At 41.6% G+C, this 17133-nt stretch overlaps 1 pseudogene; it reads right to left on the bottom strand.

The window, feature by feature from the left end:
• Nucleotides 1-567: 567 nt before the first annotated feature.
• Tpgs2-ps2 (tubulin polyglutamylase complex subunit 2, pseudogene 2) lies at nt 568-1457 on the bottom strand (annotated as a pseudogene).
• Nucleotides 1458-17133: the final 15676 nt, after the last annotated feature.

The following is a 17133-nucleotide window of genomic DNA, read 5'->3' as shown; positions in this document are numbered from 1 at the left end:
GGTAATCTGACTTCTAATATGTGCTAGGATTTGAGTAAGAATGGCATGACTTGGTGAATTAATTTCAAGTACTCCTCATGATAAAAATTCCTAGCAGCTCCAGTAACATAAATATGCATACATTAATATGATCACAAATTCATATATACATATGTGTATCTATGTACACGTGTATATGTAGCATATGTGTGTGTATATATACAAATACGTATACATATACATATTTATATATCCTTCTTCCCTTCTTTCTTTCTTTTTCATGAGTCAAACCATGGGTTTATTTGGGAGGGTGACCTCTCTAATTACTGCTAAGAAGTTAAGGATTGGGTACAGACATATGAAAGCTCTAGGTACATCTGAAAATCTTTGTTGGTTTTGGAGATGAGGTTGGCACAACCTACAGAGGAATGGACTCCTGGGGAGAATTCAGTGTGATTGTCCCAACTCCTGGCTAACGACAGTGGGAGCAAAGGTCTAAGGCTTTGGCCACTCAGGAGAATGCTTGAGGGTGGGGCCTGCACAGGGCCATCTGTGCCCGGCTATTACTGATGTGAGGTGACAGACCGCTTATTTTCGGACAGGGTTTCCAGAGCCTGCAGAAGGTTTAGAGGTAGGAGGAGCTATGGGCCCAGGCCCTTTTTGGCCACTGGCAGGCTGCACAGGCCCTTTCTTTTTTGGGATTAAAACCTTGTACTTGCTCTTGAACACTTTGCTGGGGTCCAGCTTGTTCACAAAGGTGCTCTTCTGTGAGCAAGCTTGTGTTGTAGGTGATGGGTTTCTGCATAGTGAACCATTGCTTGGCCTGTGGGCTAATGCCATAGCTGGTAAAGGCATATTGCCACTGGGGCAGGCCCAGGTGGGTGATGAGCAGGCAGTAATAGGTGGTAAAGGTGTCTGTGAGAAAATACCAGTATAATGCTCTGTCCAGGAACCATATGTCAGTGTCATGAGCTAATCCAGGTTTCCCATTTTTGTAGACGAGGCAAACTTTACCATTCCCATTGCACGAATCCAGCTCAAATATCGCACTGCGACTGTCAAAGTGAGGCTTCTCTAGCTGGTGGTCTTCATTGCCTTCTTGAGTATCATCCTCTAGGTCTGCCAGAGTTGGTGCATTGGGAAGTGAGTACACGGAGGACTGGATGAGCTGAGTCAGTTTGGAAATGCCATTAATCACCATGCTCCCCAGTGGAATAATGTGATCATCTAGTTTCACACTCCAGGTATTGCGAAAACCATTGGTCATCAAGTAGAAGTTTCTCACATCCTCAGGCATCACACAATTGTTTTTCTGTTCCCATGAAGAAATCATATGACGCTCAGCAGGCAGCTTTTCTATTATGCTCACTTCTGTCACACCTGGGGAAGATTCCAGGATGCGAGTTACACCCAGGGTCAACTTCTCAAGGTGTGGCTTGCTGCCGGCTTGCATTGGGGGCAGTGTCTCCTCCATGGCACTCGTCTTCACCCTGCGCGTGGCAGCGGCAGCCCCCTTCTTCCCTTCTTTCTTACCACCCAAGATTTCAGGAATGCATTATGGTAAATTTACTGAGAGCTGAAGTAAAATCACACATTTCACCAGATTCGTTTTGAACCACATATATAAATGAAAGCAAACTTTTCTATGTTCTCTTTTCTATAGATTATCAGCAGTAAAAATTGGCATTTTGATCCCTAGTTCCAGTATATTTTTGATGACTTCTTTAAACATATGTGGATATACAGAAAAATTCATGCTAAGCAAGAAAGTACTTTTTATAAGCTAGAATTGTGCTTCTAACCAATTTTTGTCTTTATGATTACTATTACATATTTGCTCACTGACATTTTGGGGAATATATGATAGTTTGTAGTTGTATTTTTGAAATATCGTCATTTAAAGATCATCACAAAATATGAAGCACTTGTGTGGATTATCTACGTACAAGAAGTTATGTCTGTATATTAAATAGTACAAGGTGTTGCTAAAATAATTAAAGACTCAGTCAATTGGGAGACACATCTTGTTCCTGAGTTAGAAGACTTGGGTTATTTATATGTAATTTTCCACAATCTAATCTAAAGACTCATTGCAATCCCAATAAAAATTGCTATCCTCCATTCTTGATGTGCTCCTCCATGTAAAGATGCTTCACTCAGGAATCAATTTCGGCCTTTCTGTATATCATGCCTTCCCTGGCATGGCAACCACTTACTTGATAAATGTATTTGCAAGGATAGCAAGGAGTTGCTCAGCTCAAGTCCTCTCCCTTCAAAGCCCTTGGAAATGGTCTGTTCTGAGCAAGCATGTTTTCTTCTCTTCATCTCAAGGATGGGTCTTGCAGTAGACTCCCAGCTTTCTCTCCTCTGTTCACTCCTTCTCCCTACAGTGTTGTTCTATATTGCTTATATCACTGCCTGATGTCAAAATATAATTTGACATTTGAGCTCTGAGCCAGTTAAGACATGCAGCAAATATCTATGGAAAAGAACACATCCACCCACTCTGAGATGGTGGTATTAGAAGAGGGCTAAGAGATGATACAGCAGTTAACAGCATTTGCTTCTCTTACAGAGAATTTGGTTTGGTTTCCAGCACCCACACAAAAGCTCACAACCACGCATAAACTCACTTCCAAGGGACCCGATGCTCTTTTGTGGATTCTGCAGGCACATATGGTGCACATATATGCAGGGAGGCATTCACATATTCACATAAGGTAGAATAAGTAAATCACTGACAAAAGGTGATATTGGAGAGAGCAGGTGGGTGGGCTACAAGAAAAGATGCTTTTTTATTAGTTAAAACCTGAAACTGGAAAATGTATTGAGCCTATGATGTTACACTTCAACAGTCAAAGTGAATCGCCTGTCTGACAGAATCCTGTCTGCATGTGCCAAAACAAAGCAGCTTTCTTGCCAGGCTGTCCTTAAAGAAGACGATATACAATATTTCAGAACTTGCGTCTTTCAAAAACACTTTTAAATACAAACTTAAAAATATGTATTCAGATTGAATATTAACCATGCTACCTCCTCAGGTTATAGCTTTCAAGGAATCTTATGGAGCCCCCAAGGATAGAAAACTGACCGCTGTTCCATATCAGATGAAGGGATATCTGGGGATATGCCACACAACCTTGGAATCCATCAATGAGATGGAATGTTCCACTCGAATAGATGAGTATGTGGAGAGAGATCAAGAGCTTAAACGAACCAAGGCAGCTAGGGAAGTTGTTAGCGAACCCTAGATGAGTGGAGATGGATGAGTGATGATGAAAGGAATCTATAATGGCTAAATGTAGTGGCGGGGGCAGAGGAAATTTCATAAGGTCTTCCTTGTCATAGATCATGAATATTCAATTTAATCTATTTGAACCCAATAATAATGATTCAACTTCATGATTCATATCACAGGGGATAATTCTAGAATTTGAAGAGGAAACCCAGTCAATCTGTGTGCATATGATTTATTTTCCTCAAATAAAAAATGTGAACCATAAATGCACATAGTCCTGAAAGATAGCACACTAATACAATCTCTGTAAAAGCATCTGATAACACCCATAAGTGAAACAAGCAAGCTATCTGACACTTTATTCATCTTAAATGCAGACCCCAGAGAATCACCCTGAATTCACTCTATGTCACTATCAGTTTTTAAAACTAAAAATGTGCAGATAGAGTGGCACAGTTTCCTAACAGTGAAACCCTAGCTTTTTGATACTCTCATGCCCATTGCTTAAACAGAGAAGAAATTTGGTAAAGTAGTCTTACTTTGGAAACGCAATTCACTTCATCTTGCAGAAAACCCCCAGGTGTTACCACCAGGAACTTTCTATGCAGTTTTGCACAAATATTCCACCGTACTGGCTCAGTAGGTAGCTGCTCATAGACCAGACTTGGTTCAGTGGAGTGCTTTTCACATAGCTGTTCAACTCCCAGAGAGCAGTGCACCATTGGGGGCAGGGGTTGTTGTGGTTGTGATTGTGTGTGTGTAAGCTGCTGCAATCAAGAACTGAGGAGTGTGTACAAAGCTTAAGTCCAAGTGGATCAAGGACCTCCACATCAAACCAGACACACTCAAACTAATAGAAGAAAAACTAGGGAAGCATCTGGGACACATGGGCACTGGAAAAAATTTCCTGAACAAAACACCAATGGCTTATGCTCTAAGATCAAGAATCGACAAATGGGATCTCATAAAACTGCAAAGCTTCTGTAAGGCAAAGGACACTGTGGTTAGGACAAAACGGCAACCAACAGATTGGGAAAAGATCTTTACCAATCCTACAACAGATAGAGGCCTTATATCCAAAATATACAAAGAACTCAAGAAGTTAGACCGCAGGGAGACAAATAACCCTATTAAAAAATGGGGTTCAGAGCTAAACAAAGAATTCACAGCTGAGGAATGCCGAATGGCTGAGAAACACCTAAAGAAATGTTCAACATCTTTAGTCATAAGGGAAATGCAAATCAAAACAACCCTGAGATTTCACCTCACACCAGTGAGAATGGCTAAGATCAAAAACTCAGGTGACAGCAGATGCTGGCGAGGATGTGGAGAAAGAGGAACACTCCTCCATTGTTGGTGGGATTGCAGACTGGTACAACCATTCTGGAAATCAGTCTGGAGGTTCCTCAGAAAATTGGACATTGAACTGCCTGAGGATCCAGCTATACCTCTCTTGGGCATATACCCAAAAGATGCCCCAACATATAAAAAAGACACGTGCTCCACTATGTTCATCGCAGCCTTATTTATAATAGCCAGAAAATGGAAAGAACCCAGATGCCCTTCAACAGAGGAATGGATACAGAAAATGTGGTACATCTACACAATGAAATATTACTCAGGTATCAAAAACAACGACTTTATGAAATTTGTAGGCAAATGGTTGGAACTGGAAAATATCATCCTGAGTGAGCTAACCCAATCACAGAAAGACATACATGGTATGCAGTCATTGATAAGTGGCTATTAGCCCAAATGCTTGAATTACCCTAGATGCACAGAACAAATGAAACTCAAGACGGATGATCAAAATGTGAATGCTTCACTCCTTCTTTAAATGAGGAAAAAGAATACCCTTGGCAGGGAAGAGAGAGGCAAAGATTAAAACAGAGACTGAAGGAACACCCATTCAGAGCCTGCCCCACATGTGGCCCATACATATACAGCCACCCAATTAGACAAGATGGATGAAGCAAAGAAGTGCAGACCGACAGGAGCCGGATGTAGATCTCTCCTGAGAGACACAGCCAGAATACAGCAAATACAGAGGTGAATGCCAGCAGCAAACCACTGAACTGAGAATAGGACCCCCATTGAAGGAATCAGAGAAAGAACTGGAAGAGCTTGAAGGGGCTCGAGACCCCAAAAGTACAACTCTATCAACTAACCAGAGCTTCCAGGGACTAAGCCACTACCTAAAGACTATACATGGACTGACCCTGGACTCTGACCCCATAGGTAGCAATGAATATCCTAGTAAGAGCACCAGTGGAAGGAGAAGCCCTGGGTCCTGCTAAGACTGATCCCCCAGTGAACTAGTCTATGGGGGGAGGGCGGCAATGGTGGGAGGGTTGGGAGGGGAACACCCATAAGGAAGGGGAGGGAGGAGGGGGATGTTTGCCCGGAAACCGGGAAAGGGAATAACACTTGAAATGTATATAAGAAATACTCAAGTTAATAAAAAAAAAATAAAAAAAAATACTCAAGTTAATAAAAAAAAAAAAAAGAACTGAGGAGTGGAGACACTGACCTCTGGTATGATGGAAGCAGCCAGGCATTCGTAGTTTCATTAAGGTGTCAGGACTTAAGGCTCTTGTCAGTGTGGTTTCAACTATCCCAGTCATAGTGCTGTTCATGAGAACCTGTTGATAACAAAGCAGAGAAAGAAACGTGGTTTCACTATTATTGTGTCCACAGAGACATTTTGGGGTAGTTTCAACCAACGTTTTTAGTATTCTATATATATCACGTCTGTGCTGACCAGTTTTATGTCAGCTTGACACAAGCTAGAGTTATCTGAAAGGAGGGGACCTCAATAGAGAAAATGCCTCCATCAAATCTGGATGTAAGGCATTTTCTTAATTAGTGATCAATGGGGGGGAGGGTCCAGCCCATTGTGGGTGGTGCCTTCCTTGGGGTGGTGGTTCTGGGTTCTATAAGAAAGCAGGATGAGCACAACAGTAAGCAGCACTCCTCCATGGCCTCTGCATCAGTTTCTGCTTCCAGGGTCCAGCCCGGTTTGAGTTCCTGTCTTGAATTTCTTTGATGATGAACACCTATGTGGAAACTTAAGCCAAATACCCTCTTTCCTCCCTAACTTGCTTTTGGTCGTGGTGTTTCATCACAGCAATAGTAACCCTAACAAGGACATTTTTGCTGCTGTTGTATTTTGTTTATATATTGCTATGATAAAACATTCTGGTTTGAATAATAATGTCCTCTATGTGCTTATATGTTTGAATACTTGGTTAGAAGTTGGTAGGACTGTTTGGGAAGTATTAGGAGGTATTTGAGGAGATGTGTCACTGGGGAAGAACTTTGATGTTTCAAAAGCCCATCCTCACCCTCTGTCCACCCCCTCTCCTCTCTCCTCTTTCTCTCTGTCCTCTCTCTCTCTCTCTCTCTCTCTCTCTCTCTCTCTCTCTGTCTCTCTCTGTCTCTGTCTCTCTCTGTCTCTCTCTCTCTCTCTGTCTCTGTCTCTGTCTCTCTCTCTCTCTCTCTCTCTCTCTCTCTCTCATTACTGCACGTCTGATATAAGTGCTTGCTTGGCTACTGCTGCAGTGCTATGCCTGCCTGTCTGTTAGCCTCCTCAGCATGCCGGTCCTAGATTCTACTACCCTCTGGAACTGTGAGCCCCAACTGTTAAAGGCTGCCTTCTATAAGTTACCTGGTCATGGTGCTTTGTCACAGCAGTAGAAAGGTAACTAAACATAGGAGGAAAGGGTTTATTTGGTTTATATTTCCAGATCATGGTCCATCATTGAGGGAATTCAGGGTAAGAACTCAAGAAGAACCATGGAAGGACAGTGCTTACTGGCTCACCCTCTAGTCCATGTTTAGCTTGCCATCTTACATAGTTCAGTACCACCGGCCTGGAGATGGTATTGCTCACAGGTGTCTAGTGTTCTTATTAGAAGTGAACAATGATAAACAAATGAGTTTTTTGATACATGTCTTAGCCCTGACACTCAGACACGTGTTACATTTGAAATGTTATTGTAGTTTCACTCCATGCCTTGTATACTCGGTAGTTCTCTCAAATACTGTTAAGCAGCTGTGTAAGAACAAGGTCCATCCCATTTCTTGTATTAACAAATTCAGGCCCACTCTTACATGTTACTATTTTGTTGAATATTGTTGTTGTGCTATGTTCATAGTAATGTTAGTCGGCCATCTTTTCACTGTTATCATGTCCTATTAAGGTTTCGGTGATCCTGGCCTCACAGAATGAGTTTGAAGGGGGGTATTCACTCCTCTGTGAATTCTGTGGAATATTTTAAGAAGCACTGGCATTAGCCTTTAAAACTTTGGTTCAATTCACCAGTGAAGTCATCCATTCCTGTAGTTCTCTTTTCTGTCATTAGTGCTTTTGTGAAACTTAGAAAGACCAGATGTCTCTTGATTGCCCAAGAGTGAGGACAACACTGCAATTTACACAGATGTGGCAGAAGACAGTGTATGGACCAGACCCTGTAGTAATCCCTTGAGAATGGTGGCATGATGTGGGTTTCCTCCAGTTCTCTTGATAACCAACTCTGCTACTGGTAACGGTGACTGTTACTGGATGCTTCAGTAATGGGAAGGGATCTGAAGCACTTGTTCTCTGAGTATATTCTAGTTCATGTTCTGGTGTTTCATAGGGGGAAGTGACAGTGAGTGACAGGAAACTGTATAGCAATGACATAACACACATAGGGGAGCTTTAGGAGTGAAGATTTAGAGAAAGTTATGGATTATGTGGTCATCTCCACTCCCAAGTGTGATATCAGATCTCTGACTCCACACACACATTACCTACAGATATAAATGCCCATAGAGAGAACAGTAGCCAGGGTATTACATGGAGTCTTTGTGATGTAGTGCTCAATTAGGAATTAGAATAAGCAGTAATAAGTTGCATTTGGAACCAGGTATAATTCTTCTCAGCTAAGGTGATCACAGAAAAGAGAGAAACTAGACCAGAACCAGGAAGTGTTTCCCTTGGCCTTCTTAGGCTGTATGCCTTATAAGTGCAATTGTCTTGACTAGTTTTTTTTTTTCATTTTTATCGTGTTGCTTTTTGAATTTTTAAATTATTATCTTATTGATTGATTTTGAATTGTAAATTATTTATGTGCATGGACGTTTTGACCACATGTGTGTCTATGCACCACATGCATGCCACCAGACCAGAAGAGGGCATAATATCACACAATAATGTAAGCCATTATGTGGTGCTGAGGATTGAACTTGGGTTCTTCAGAAATATAGTCAGTGCTCTTAACTTCTGCTCCATGTTTATAGTTTTTTATTGTCAACTTGACACAACTTTGAGTGCCTTGGGTTCATAACTTCAAAGGTGAAAGATCAGATCCATTCTTTGGCTTCTCAAAAATCTATCCTATGGCATGGCTCAAAAAAAAAATTGTGTTTCCCTGGGAACCCACTGGCTACATGGGCCAGGGAAACAGGTAGGCTATCTTCAGAACTACATTTTCCCTTCTCTGAGCAGAATCCAACCTTCAGTCTCATTTCCAGCTCTGTAGCAGGCCACCTGCTGTGGCCTCCCCTTCTTCTCTGCCCCCCATCTCCAGGGAATCACATAGATCTTCTCCTAGAGCCTTCCTCATCACTTCAGTTCTTTCTTTCAGCAGCCAACTCTGCACAGGCATTTCCTTGGAGTTCACCAGCAACACCAGCCAGGGAAGCAGATAGTCCAGGGAAGCAGGTAGGGTAACTTCACTCTCCCTCCTCTCCTCCATGTCGAATCCCCCAGTCTTATTGCCAGGTCTGCAGCAAACTTTCTGCTGAGGCCTTTTCTCACTCTCTGCTCCTATTCCTAGGAGACTAAACAGGTTCTGGTCACATACCCTGCTCTCCTCCCTCCTGGTGACCCTCCTCATCTCCCCCAGCCCCACTTCTAGCCCATCTCTAGCTCTATTAGCTCCCAAATACTAAGAAACACAGTCTGTCCAGAAACTAGTGGATTCCTGGAGGGATCTCAGAAGCATTCCCTACCAGGCAACAGACGACCACCACACTCCCAAGAACCAGAGAGGGCAACAGAAGCCAAACTCCCACCCAACAAGAAAAGACCAGGTATAGGCACCTAGAATTACAATAATCCCAAACCCGTGTGCTGAGACACCAGCATAAAAACACAATTAGTAACAGCCAAAACAATATGACTCCACTAGAGACCAGCAATGCTATTATACAGTAAAGCCTTGAGAAATCCAACTTAGCTGAAACACTATAGAAAGACTTCAAAATAACTCTTATGAGTAAGTTAGGGGTCCTTAAGGAGAAAATGAATAAATCCAATAAAGAAATCAATGAAAACAGAAAGAATGGAAGGAAATAAAAACATACTTTAAGACATGGAAGTGGACATAGGATCAATAAAGAAAATACAAACTGAGGGGAAACTGGATATGAAAGTTTAGGAACTCACCCAGGAACCTCAAAGGCAAGCTTCACCACAGAATTCTAGATAGAGATAATAGAGAGAATCTCAGTCACTGAAGACATAATAGAAGAAATAGATTCCCTAGTCAAAGAAAATGTTAAATCTTTAAAAAAGAAAAATTTCGCTGTTACCTGTTGTTCTGGTTAGCTGATTCGTTTTTCTTTTTCTTTTTCTTCTTTGTCAACTTGGCTGTTTAGTTATCTGGGAAGAAGACACTCAGTTGAGAAACATGCCTCCATCAAATTGTTGTAGGCAACTCTGTGTGGCATTTTCTTGATTAGATTAACTTGGTAGGGCCTCGTCCACTGAAGGTGATACTAACCCTGGGCAGTTGGTCCTGGATTATATGAGAAGATTGCATGAGTCTGCACCAGATGGGTTATTAGAACTGAAAGAAGTAGACCCACGTCCCCATTCTTAATGCAGAATTAATCTCCAATTGATAGCCACTTGCAAAATGAAAATGGAGTTTCTACCACATTAGAACGAATATAAGCCTCCTGCAGACCAAAATATACCATCTATCCTTTAAGCTCTCTACCTGGAGCCTCAGACCTCCACTTACTAGCAAGTTCTATAATATACATCTGTTATGCACTCTGCCTGGTGCTGCAGACTTTTTTTTTTAATCTTAATTCCAAATTATGGGCCAGAGTCCCCAGGTGCTTCAGACAAACTCTGTATATAAATCTATTCTAAAAGCAAATAAGCCAGTCTTTGAATTAAGCCACTCTCAGTTCTTTGACCTAGAGTGGCCTGTTTCTTTTCCCAGCACGGGGTCTAGAGTCTGTGGCAAGCTTCTTTGTATCAAGGTTCCCCAGCTTGAGTCCCTGTGACTCCTCTTCAGGCCACCCTCTCTCACTTAGAAAATAAAACTTTATCAGGCTGATAATCTTAAATTTTTAGTGGATTCTTGCCTAACACGTTGGTTCACCACCTGTAGTGGTAAATATTAGAATCTACCAATCCACGCTATTGCTGACACCAGTGGGCCACATGGCATCTGCTGGGTATTTTCATCTTAAAGAGCAAAGTGTCACAATCCGATTTGCCAAGCTCCCAGTCTTCATCCCATATTGCTATTGGCTACTCTCTGAGCCTGGCAGCAATCTTGCTATCTATCTAGTTCCCAAGGCAGGTCACCACACCAGTTCCATACAGAGATTGTCTATCTGGTCTCTTTTGCTCTGTTCACATTCCCAGCATCCGTCCTCTGTGGTTATAGTCACAACTCCCAGTAACCCATTAAAATCAAAACTCAATAAGCTTGTAATTTAGCAATGAAATTTATATCAGTAAATTCAAACTCCACAAAACGTCCACACAATAAACTCAGAGCCAATTCATAACGATATAAACTGCCCACTTAGATAAGATAAATTGTCCTACCAATTTATCTTATGAAATATTCATAACTACCTGTGGCCCTTTAAGCCCACACAGATCTGGATCGTCCTTCTCTGCCTCCATCTTGGTTCTTCTTTTTCTTTTCCTTCCTCACTCCTGTCTCCAAAACTCTGTGCCCGCCTTACTTTTTCATTGTCCAATCACAAGCCTTGCCTTATCATGTCTCCGCCTTCACCTGCATATAGACAACAATCTACACCTACCACAACTCTTTTGGATTCTAGTGGACCCTCCTTCACTTGGTTTGTAATGATGTTAGGCCAAGATTTCCTTTTCTCTTCACACAGCCTTCATATTTTACCAAATCTCTGTCCCTTTCCTAATAGCCCCAGTTGTTGGATATAGAGACTACTCCATTGGGAATACACAATTCTACCCAACCTGATGAATCAAGTAAAAGAGCAGACCGAATGTGAGTTCTCGTATAAATGCAGGTGCACACACACACACACACACACACACACACACACACACACACACACACAAAACCACCAAAAGATATTTTCTTTGGGTGTTAATTACAATTTGAAATATTACTCTTTCTTTTTTTGTGTCAGCTGTTTTTCCTAAAACATGCACCTGCTCTTGCAAGTATACTTATTATTAAAATGGCTGGTAAGTGTTTCTAAAAAGAAAGACATTGACCACAGAACTGGAAGAGAGACAACTTTAAGTGGTGTTCAGGGGAGGGGTACTTTTCATAGTATTCTTAGAAATGCTTCTGCTGAGTTACAAACATTACTACTAATTTTTTCTTGGGGGAGGACAGAGAGTCAATGGAAAGCAATACTAGACTATCGGGTTTCCTTTTCTCCTGTATGTTCCAATGGGTTCCTCGTCCTCCCAAGACTCCAACAATGAGAGGCTAGGTATCCTCTGGTCCTGAGAATCTGTGAAGGGTAGGGATTTTCTTATCTTTCCACTAGGCACTACCTTGGTCTATGTTGAGATGAGAAGGAACCTGTTTTGAGGTCCCATTAAACTTTTCTCACCTCCACTTAACCACCCTCATTTGAAATGTTCTTTAAACAGATAACACTGTGTGTCACCCAAGTAGTATCATTGTGAATTTCTCAGTAAAGCATGTTAGTGTAGGAGTCTTGTGAGAGCATTTGGTGCAGATTCTATTAAGCTGGAGTGGTGATACATCTTTCTCAACTGTGACACTTCTTAGTGTGATTTTAAAGCTTACTATTTTTGAAGCACTGGGCTGATCCCTACAGCATCATGCGTGCCAAGCAGGATTCCATTGAATAACTACATGACCTCAGCTTTTGGGGTTTCTGAGGACTGGGCCATTTTTACCCCTGCACCCAGCTATAAATTACAATAGGAATGTCCCCCACTTCCCTCCTACTTCTGCTTTTTCAGTACTGAGATTAAGGGTGTGGACTTCCGGGTTGGAGAAATGGCTCAGTGGTTAAGAGCACTGACTTCTCTTCCAGAAGTCGTGAGTTCAATTCCCAGCAACCACATGGTGATTCACAACCATCTGTAATGGGATCTGATGCCTGCCCTCTTCTGGTGTGTTTGACAGTGACAAGTGTACTCACATACATGAAATAAATAAATAAGTCTTTAAAAAACGGGTGTGTACTTCCAATTTAGGCACATGGGAAAAGAGAGAGAGAGAGAGAGAGAGAGAGAGAGAGAGAGAGAGAGAGAGAGAGAGAGAAATATACCTAGGTCTCAGCATAGGAAAGGGCTTAGTGTCTGTTATGTGAATGTTTCAGGAGAGCTGGGCAAATTTGACTTACTGAAGATAGGACATGAAAGGAAGAGTAATTCCAATAAAGTGTAGCCTGGAGAACCAGTGAGTTCTATTACAGGAGCTTGGGTTACAAACTACTTACAGGAACTTTGGCAGCTTTTGAGTGACCATTTCTTTCTCTGGAGGAAATCTTTGTCTTCCAGTAACTTGTACGTTCTCTTTTCACATAACAGTTAATAGGTTCAATCTTGTGCAGGTCTCCTTTGGATAGTTACAACCACTAACAGTTCAAGAGGGCAACACAGCACAGTGTGTTGCTCCACAGTGCCAGAGTGGGGAACATCCTTAGGCCAAGGAAATTAAGCAATAGTATCCCAGACTTAATGTATGAATTTATTCACTGGAGTTTAGTTAGCAATTGGGAGATTTCAGCTGTGGATTGAAATTCCAGCTATCCAGAGAATGGGCAGACATTTCAATAAGCAGTCAAAGCATGTCTCTACTTCCCCAGATTTCAGCAAAGGCTATAAAATAAAGTGTTGGTTCTCAGCTTGCTTCTCTTGGCACTCTCCCATTGTCAGACAGCCCAGTAATAAATGACTCCATAGTGAGGGCAAAGGTCAGAGTCTGCTTAAAATCTACTTAATACTCAGTTCCACAGCGTCTAGGAGTTTCTGGGTAAAACTGAATCAGCCCAGGGTATCAGGAGTGATTGCACATGAAATTAATACACTTTTGCAAGCAATTCTTTGTGCTACTGAAAGTCAGTGAAGGAAATATACACTCTTCAGGACTACTCGTGCAGAAGGAGTTCAAGTTCTGCATGTTGTTGCATTGTTAAATCACTCAAGGGGTCTGACCACAGGCGAACTGACTCCTACAAAGCTTTGTTTTTAAGTAACACGGAGCAGATTGGGTTCTGGAGGTATAGAAAAGATAGGATGAGAGGAGCAACAGTTTAAATTGAAGGTGAAAATTTAGGCAGGAACAAATGGAAAGATGGTTCCCAGTCAAAATGCACTGAGGCATTGCCACACGAAACTGCGAGACTCTAAACACATCTGCAGAATAGTGTAAAAGAGCTGCACCTAAAGGTTCTGTTGATGCTTCTTGCAGCATAAAGACTGAAAACTTTTGCAATGAGTCTGAGCATAAAGTGACACATAGACGTGTGGCTGTTATTAGTATGGAGATGTAAAGATATATGTGTGTATATATATATACATGTATATATATATATATTTCATTCCTCCTGCTTGGAAAGTAAGCAAACGTTATTGATTAAAAACAAACATGCTACCAAGCAAACTATGCATATATGCATACTACTGAGATAGCAATAATATACATTGATTGTATGTTGATAAAATTATAAAGAAACATGCATATACATATGCATATATACATGCATATGTTATTACATGTAGATTTCAACCATCTGGGGATTCAATATTCCCTAAAGATCAAAATGTTTAAATTTCCAAGTATTCTACCCTATTTCTATGACTCCAAAGTTCATATCATTAAGTATTTGTAAAACACAGTTTTTCCTGTTTAAGGACTGGGGCCGCTCAGGCAACATAAATTTACAAAAGTTTCCAAAATTTCCAAAGTGTAGGCAAGCATGGGTGAGTACTAAGGGCTCAAGTCTTCTGATTTCAGTCTATTAGCCAGAAGAACAAACCACCTTTATACTTGGTCTTTCTGTTTTACCTCCTTCTAGGGACTAAAAGCAAGGCTGCTGTTGAAGATAAAAATAAGTTGGTAAGAAACAAAATCAATGAAAAAGCCATGCAGGTTTATATTTTCTATGATCAGATATTTTATCCTACAAATAAGATAGAGATTTTCATCATACACATAGGTAAATATTCTAATTTCTCCTAGTTTAAAATATAATTGATATATAGGACATGCTCAAAGTCATGCCTTTTGAAAAAAGTGACCACAAAGGAGGCCAGTCCATACATTTTGTAGTTTTCTGTGTTAGTTACCGTCCCAAGTTTTGCTCATCCATAACTTGCTTTTCCTTCCAGATTTGTGAGGTATTGTGTGTATTTGTGGTGGTAAATCTTGTCAACCTGGTTGAACTAAAAACCACCTAAGAACCTTACTTCTGGGTATATCTGTAAGGTTGGTTCCCAGAAACAATTAACTAATATGAGAGGATTCAGCCTGAATTCAGGCAGCACCATCCAATAGGCTGAGATACATAGAAAAAGAGAGCAGGAGAAAGGAGAAACCCTCAGCCCACTTATGCTTGTTTTTGTTTGTTTGTTGTTTTGTTTTGTTTTATTGTTTTTGTATTTTGCTTCCTGCCTGCTGTTATCTGAGCAGCTACTGTTACGGGGATCCAGTGATAAACACTTTTTTTCTTACTGTGCCTATAAAGCAACTAATTCACTTGAATTTGAACTGAAATCCCTGAACTCATGAATGGAAATTAATCTCTCCTTCAAAATTGTTTCTCACAGTTACTTGCCATAGCTATAAAAAATTGACAAGCACATAATTTTACAAATGCCCGAGGCCAAGCTCCCAAAAGGTCAATATTAAAGGGTTATATCCATATAATTAAAAGCATAAATGCAGATTTGCTATATGTATATGTGTATATATCTTGTCTTTACATGCATATGTACACATATTATGTATGCATATTTGACAGTAAACACACACATATATATGTGAAATACATAAAACATGCTCACCTAATGCATGATATTTTTATTTATTTACCTTTTCTGTATTTCTGCACAGGCCTTAGTCAGGGTTTCTACTCCTGCACAAACATCATGACCAAGAAGCAAGTTGGGGAGGAAAGGATTTATTCAGCTTACACTGCCACATTGCTGTTCATCACCACAGGAAGTCAGGACTGGAACTCAAGCAGGACAGGAAGCAGGAGCTGATGCAGAGGCCATGGGGAGATGTTACTTACTGGCTTGCTTCCCCATGGCTTGCTCAGCTTGCTCTGTTATAGAACCCAAGACTACCAGCCCAGGGATGGCACAACCCACAAGGGGGCTCGGTCCTCCCACTTTGATCACTAATTGAGAAAATGCCTTACAGCTGGATCTCATAGAGGCATTTCCTCAAGGGAGGCTCCTTTCTCTCTGATTACTCCAGCTTGTGTCAAGTTGACACACAAAACCAGCCAGTACTGTATGCCTGCATGAGTTTATGTGCACCACATGCATGCAGGTACCTATGGAGACCATAGAATCATTATATCCTCTAGCACTGAGGTTAGACAGTTGTGTGGCACCTAATCTTCAGTTCGTTCTGAGAACTAAACCCAGGTCTTCTGCAAAAATAATAAATGATTTTAGCCTATGAGGCATCTTTGTAGCCCCATATACTCTTTTTTAAAAAAAATGAGAGAGCATTTTTTTAAAACTTTTTATTGATTCTTTGTGAATTTCACATCATGGATCCCAATCTCACTCATATCCCCATCCTTTTGCATCTGTCCTCTCTCCTTGCAACTTCCCTAGAAAATACAAAACAAAACAAAACATAAAATAAATTTTCTTTGTGGAAGCTGTAGTGTGTCATACACATCTTTACTTGCAAATGTTCATGGCAATGAGTCACTTGGCTTCCGCTACACTATCAATACTAGAGCCTCACCTAGCCTCCCCTCAGATGTCCTGTTGTTGCCCCGTGTCATGGAGATCCTGCAGCTTTGGATCTGCAGGACCAGGGCTTTCACATGCTCCAGCAGTTCATAGATGGGGTAAATGTTGGGGTGGGCCAACTCAAAGCACCTACACCACCTGGACAAGCTATGCAGCACAGCCTGATTAGCTCACAGAAAGCTGCAGCCAGCAAGGGCCAGGGCCAACTCTCCTGTTCTCATGCTTTTTGGGCTGGCTCACCACCAGAGCCAGCTCTACTGTCATGTCCAGGCAAAGTGCAGGGCCAACTCTCCTGAATGCTGTAGCCAGTGAAGGGTAGGGCCAACACTGCACAACCCTTGGGTATCAGCATGGTCCTAGGTGGCAACCCAGACCAGGGAATCCGAATGGCTTTTAGTGGTAAGGTGAGCCATGAACATGGACACAGACCCCTGCTGCTGCATGGTCACAGAGTCAGACATAGCCCTCAGCAGCAGCACAGGCTGTGACATCACCATGACCTCAGGTGGCAGGGCAGGCTACTCACATCAGGCTGTTCCTCTCTACCCACGAATCTCTAATTCTACCTCCCTTCATAATGCTCAAACTGTTCTGCTTCTCTTTCTCTCCCATCTCTCCACCATATGCTCACACATCATCGTGGCTCCCACTGCTGGTAGACCAAATGGTAGGATGTTCTCTGGGTGTCTTCTGCCGACCCTCTCAGCAC

The sequence above is a fragment of the Rattus norvegicus genome, chromosome X (genome assembly GCF_021556685.1).
Source record: "Rattus norvegicus strain SHRSP/BbbUtx chromosome X, alternate assembly SHRSP_T2T, whole genome shotgun sequence".
NCBI lineage: Eukaryota > Metazoa > Chordata > Mammalia > Rodentia > Muridae > Rattus > Rattus norvegicus.
The sequence above is the reverse complement of the archived record's forward strand: the minus strand, read 5'-3'. Positions and strand labels throughout refer to the sequence as shown.